Source organism: Solea senegalensis, linkage group LG12 (assembly GCF_019176455.1).
Source record: "Solea senegalensis isolate Sse05_10M linkage group LG12, IFAPA_SoseM_1, whole genome shotgun sequence".
Classification (NCBI taxonomy): domain Eukaryota; kingdom Metazoa; phylum Chordata; class Actinopteri; order Pleuronectiformes; family Soleidae; genus Solea; species Solea senegalensis.
This window is the reverse complement of record NC_058032.1, coordinates 18591027-18597742: the sequence shown is the minus strand read 5'-3', so window position 1 is coordinate 18597742 and position 6716 is coordinate 18591027.

Below are 6716 nucleotides of genomic sequence, written 5' to 3'. Positions count from 1 at the left end.
ATATCTAATATTGACAGTGAAACAGTTTTAGATTACTGAAGACAATAGTATTTTCCTGCATCTTGGTGCATATCAGTCTGCCGTCAGGTCCTGCAACTTCTCTCCTCACATAAACAGCAACTTATAAACCAGAATGAGCATTTGAAAATGTCATTATTTGTCAAAATGTCCTCCTCATAAACACCTCATTTTGATATGGTTATGTAGATCAGAGTTAACCCCCATCCCAAAAACAAACAAACAAAAAAACAACTCTCAAGTCATGTAATCCGCCTCAACTTTCAACTAAGTCTCAATTTATGTGGACAGTTGGCCACACTGAGGCTCATTTTTAATAATGAATTTTCTTTTAATACCGTGGGAGAAGGAGGTGCAGGAGAGATAAGGCAGGTATACTATATGAGACGAAACTGAACCATAACGTTGTTCAATGTTAATACACAAAACTGTATCACTCTGTGACTTTGGGCCTTAACTCACCTGTCCATGTCAAATATTTAAAAAGCTGCTTGGCAGTTGGAGGGAAAAATCTCAGTATTACGATCAAAAAGACAGTTTTTGTGCAACCTACTGTACATTTTTTAATATATTGTTTACTCCACTTTTAGAAAGCAAGTATTGTATGTTGGTAATTTCCCCTTGACAGCCCTGCAAAAATTACATTCCAAATGTCTGACTTTTGTTTTGTATTTGAAGTGGCTGCTTCTCCTGTCATTCGAAAATCATTTCCTGGAGAGACGTCATTGTTTTTTTAATATTATTTCTGAGAATGTTCCATGTAAAGAGGAATATCAAAGTGTAACTAAACCCCTAAACCACTTTTTTAAGTGAAAGCCAGTATATGTGGGTCTCTAGTAATGTTGATCCAGGTGCCAATCTCCACAGTTCATTGTGAAGTTAAAATTATACTTGAGATAGAAATCAGCTGACATACTGCATCTCTCTAGGTCAAACAACAGCTACTGCATTCAAGTCAAGTCAAGTCAGTTCCTATAATAATAATAATAATAATAATAATAATAATAATAATAACAATATTTTCTGTATCGTGAGATTAACGTTCTTTTTGGCCTATCAAACATTTAAGTTTTTTTCACATGTTGTTGCAACAACTAGTAATGTTAGAAAAACTACAACACCACACCGGATCTAGCTAGAACAGAAACATAACAACATGCACACTGCACACACTTTTGAGTGGATGGTGAGTGCTGTGCGCTTCGCCGTCTCCAAGCGGGCTCTCCGTATCCAACGCAGCCTGGATCATTTCTCGACACACTCCCCACATCCAAGTAACGATGTATGCAGTGTTACCAACCAAGCTGGCAGACCCCCGAACCGTAGTAAGGAGATCTCCGAGGACCGCTAGCTCCTTTAGCTCAGATTAGCTCATTAAGACAACAACACATTAAACCACGGGACTCGTTGAAGAACGGCACTTTATTCACAGCGCTGCAGGGTGATACACAGCCTCTCTTATTATTGTGCAACTCATAGTCTCAATAAAAAAAAACATTTGCACAAAGAAAGCCAATCCACTTTTCTATGTTGATAAGAACATTAAAATTAGGAAAAAATAATGGGACAAAATGAAAACAAGGGATATTTAGAATAGATAAAAATGTGCAATTAACTGTGAGTTAACTATGACATTAATGCAATTAATCGCAATTAGATATTTTAATCTTTTGACAGCACGTATAATAATAATGATGCATTTTATTTATAGGCACTTTTTAGGACTCTCAAGGTCAACTTACAAAAAAATAAAACAATTACAGAACAACAACAGTAAAAACAATTAAAAACAATTAGAATACAAATAATACAACAATTCAAATACAAAATGATAAGAGAAGACAAAACAGCAACAATAAAATCAGATATATTATGAAAGGTAAGCCAGTCTGAACAGGTGTGTTTTGAGATGTGACTTGAAGGTGACAGTGTTGTTAAAGTGCTGAGGGAGTGTGTTCCAGAGCCGAGGGACAGAGCAGATACAATCCCAGTCCCATTGTGGATAAATGGGAATAAGGGGTGAAGAGGAGTGAAGCAGAGAAGGTCCTACGTGTACGGGAAGGTGTGTATGTTTGAAGGAGTTTGGTGAGGTTTTGAGGTGCAATGTTATGGAGGGCCTTGAATGTGAGAAGCAGAACCTTATAGTCAATGCAGAGACGGACCGGAAGCCAGTGAAGCTGTTTAAGGACAGGAGTGATGTGCTGTGTGGATGGGGTTCTGGAAATGACACATGCAGCCAAATTGTGTACCAATTGGAGTTTATTGACATATTTCTGTGACCATGACCATGTAGAATAGTGTTACAGTAATCAAGGTGGGATGTGACAAGGCTGTTAACCAATATGGAAGTGCTATTAAGGGAGAGTGATGGACAAAGGCGATTGATATTGCTAAGATGAAAGTATGCAGACCAGGTGATGTTTAATATGGGCAGTGAAGGAGAGGGTGCTGTCCAGGATGACACCCACAAGGAATTCTGTTTCATTTCCATTGAGTTTGCGAAAACCAGTTTTTTACATCTTGCAGACAGTCAAGGACGGAGGGTGGGGGAAGTGTGGAACTGGGTTTGCAGGAGAGATAGAGCTGGGTGTCGTCTGCATAGCAATGACAATTGAGTCCATGATTCTTGAAGATATTACAGAGAGGGAGTAGGTAGATGATGAAAAGAAGAGGGCCAAGGACAGAGCCCTGCGGCACACCACTATTGACTGGGGAAGGTTGGGATTGGTAGTTCTTCAGCTGTACCAACTGTGTGCAACTGGAGTAGGAAGGTAGGTAGGAGGTGAACCAGGAGAGACTGGTGTGATTTAGTCCAAAAGATGAGGAGGATGAGTATGGTGAGATGTCTGTAATCTGCTGCCTTAAGAAGGTTGTTGGTGATCTTTGCTGGAGCTGTTTCGGTGCTGTGTTGAGGACGGAAACCAGACTGAAACTGTTCATAGAGGGTATTGTGAGTGAGATGATGATGGACCTGTGCAGCAACTAATTGGTTTACCTTGTCCACTCTTTAGTCACTCTCTTGTCTTATCAGCATGAGGCTTTTTTTAAAAAAAAACATGTAGCTTGGGTTGAAAGTGTAACTAAACCCAGTCTTCTGCAGTTAATTTCTGCCCAATGCCTGATTTGAAAAATGCCAAGAGAAGTGGCCTGAGAGTTTTACCAGAGAGACTTGCTTTTACTTGGTAAAAAGGTGGTTTAGTTACACTTGAATAACCCTCTTTACTGGAAGCATTCCCAGAAATGTCTCTCCAGGAAATTGTATTCAAATGGCTGGAGGATCAGCCACTGTTTTTTTTTAATACAAAACAGTAAGAAGTTTGTGATGAAGTTATTTCAGGGCTTTGGGGGAAAATTACCAACATACAACACTTGCTCTGGGGATAAAGTGACCAGTGCAGGTAATGTTAGAATTAGCCCAATACCCTTAGAGAAATAAATCCATCCTGAATGGGAATTCAGACTTGATTGAGGTGAGAAAAGCTCATGGTTTGTGGTCATAGTTGAAAGAACCGACCACTGATTGTTTGAAGGAGGAACATAAATCTCTGCTGAACATCATCAAATCCCTGATCAAATCCATTTGACTTTATCTTCCAACAACTCAACTGAGCTCTTTACCTTTTATTGGCTGAGTTTAAGTTGTTAGTAGCAGCACAAATACAACTTATGAGCTACAGGTAAACTCTTTGATATCTTCACAATAAACATATAAGAAAAAATAAAAAGACATTTTCCTATGAGCCAATTGCTCTAGAAAATGGAAAATAACTTATAAGTTAAAATATGCAACGTGATGAGGAAAGACAAGCAAAGCAGAGAAGTTTTTACACAAATGCATTTTGGATTTGTATAGACCCAGTTACCCCTAAACCTTAAGTCATAGTCAAGTTTGTCTCCCCAGCAGACACAACACTCACAAGAAAATTAAAAACACAGAAAAAGCAGCCACCCTTCTCTGATATAAGGCTTTTTTTTAATCTCCAAAACAATATTTTGTTTATTTATGAGTCGGTGAGAGTACAGATACTGATTTCCTTTTCAGAAAACACATTAAAAACCACATTAACTATACAGCAGCTAAGAAGGGTTCATCATGGCCACAGGCAAGCAGCATGTGCTGTTAGTATTAATTACTTTTTTTTAACTTTTTTCACGTCTTCATTATTTTTATTTATTTTTTCGTCTGAGTTCAGTTTTTTGATATCTTTTCATCCAATCAGCACCTATAGGCACGAGATGCAGACTGAAATGCAAATGAACTTTTATTGTTACAACAGAAAAATCATGAATTGTCTTCTCTCTGAAAAGCACCTACAAGAACAAACACAATGTGTGTGTGTGTGTGTTTGTTTAAATTACACATGGAACCTGAATCATTAGCATAGAATTACATGAAGACCAGAGTGGCATTACTTTGTTCTTATGCAGCTGGAAAGTCTTTCACCACCCTCATCATTCATTGGAAGCCAGAATAATATCACCTCAATAATTATTGGCATAAATGTAGATCAATAGTCAGGAAAACATACACATCTATAGTTAAGTTGACCTTTTCCTCTCATTTTGAAGAATTGAACTTTATTCATACCACTGCCAGAGAAAGATAACAATCATGATAAAAGCACTTCCATCAGTCCTGAGACAGAGCGGAGAGTGAGGTGATTGATAAAAACAATCATATGAACACACACACACACACACACACACAAAAATCTTTTCATTCAACTGCTTGCATGAGTTCTGTTTTATATTATATATATATATATATATATATATATATATATATATATATATATATATATATATATATATATATATATATATATATACATATGAAACAAAGAAAACACGCATGTAGTTGAATGAAAATAATGGGCATTTCACAGCTGGGATGCAAGTAATTGATACAGGTCTCCATACGTGTTGCTGCATGTTTTTCTTTATTCTGTTCACACTTGTTTTTCCCATCAATTTAAAATAAATATCTTTTAAATTTTAAAATTTTTAAATTTTCTCATTGAATCTATTTGTATTGTATTCTTGATCTTCTCTGTCAAATGCTTTGTTAATTGTGTAACCTTTGTAACTATTGTTCCTCCAGTTACTTTTCTGTCCAAACTCAAATTGCTGTACCTTTTGACAATGACAGTTACAAGTTTCTATAATTCATAATTCAATTCAAAGGCACAGTGCAGTCATACATACAACACAGAGACGAGTTAAAGATGTATAGAACTGAAAAAGAGTCCATCTCTTTGAGATGTGAGATAACACACACACACACACACACACACAGTGTGATGTGCAGATGAAGTGACAGACTGGTGGAGAAACCACTCACAATATCTTGTAATAATGTAGGAGGTAGAGGGTGTTTGTGGCATTTGGCATTTTGGGAAATATGGTCCTAATGTTCAAAAACATTACTCCACTGTGTGAGAGCGAGATCATCAGTCATCTCTGTCCTGATCTGATTTGGTAGTGTTCTAATACCCCGTTTGTGTAGGATTTATTTTTATTTGTAGGTGCTACAAACAATCCTATTTTTCTTGTCCTCCTTTTACTCATCTCATCCTTTCTCAGTTGTCGTTCAGTAAAAAGTAACTTACTTTGTTCTTTTCCTTCTACCTCGTACTGTATGGCACTTTTTTGTTCATCCACGTTTCTTTCTCTTCTTTCCCCCCTCACTCTATCTGTCCATCCATCTGCCCATCATCAGGAGTTATTATTATGGTTAATAGAAAGGCCAGTGTGTTCTGCTTCCTAGGGAAATTGAACTCATTACTTCTCATTAGGCTGCTCCCACCTTTTCTACTTTTCCTCCAATTTCTTTCTTTCCTTCCCCTGCTTCACTTATTATTTGTCTGCTTCACTTTATCGGTTTCATGGCCTGATTTATTAACCCACCCACATTTTAGAGACCTCTGTGTGGACTGATACCTTAAGCTTTAACTCCCAGAAGCAGCTCCACATGGCACAAGCTCAGGGATTGTGTCAAGAGGCACGTGGCCACACTACAGTGGTGCTTTAAATGTGATCTTTTAAATGTGATTATCTATTTGGTTCAAGGCAGCACTGACCATTTACTGTCAGCAAAGTCAAATGCAGCTCACCTCATAGCTCAACTAATAAAGATAAGAAAATATACACATCAGTATGTAAAGAAATGTTACGCTATTGATCCTTTAAATGTGGAGCATATTAAAATGGTTACACTATGCCTTCAGGGTTTTTATTTCAATCTATAAAGTTGGAAAAGAAACGAGTGAAAAGAGCGTGTATGTGTGTGTTTGAGAGAGAGAGGGAGAGAGAGTTGGCACTAATGTTGAAAGATGGTGAAAATAGGACAAAAATCACATGCACCTTGTTGCAATAACCTGTGTGTGGTCCACCAAATGGCTGCACTGGCAGAGGATCCTGTGAAAGAGGACACATTATAATGTGAAGGAAAAAGATAGGTATTTATTTTGTTCACACAAACTGCAGAAAATATCCGTAAAACTGCATCTGGAGTTCATCTCTTTTGTCGTTCACATAAGAAGAAAGAAACCGGAGATCGTCTGACACGTTCACAACTGCAGAAACATTTCTGAAACGCTGAAGCAGTGGCTGTCAGGTGGAAAACACTTCTTAGATGCACAGGAGGTCTCAGTTACCTCAAGATAACAATATGCATCTCAACTACATGGTGGCATGAT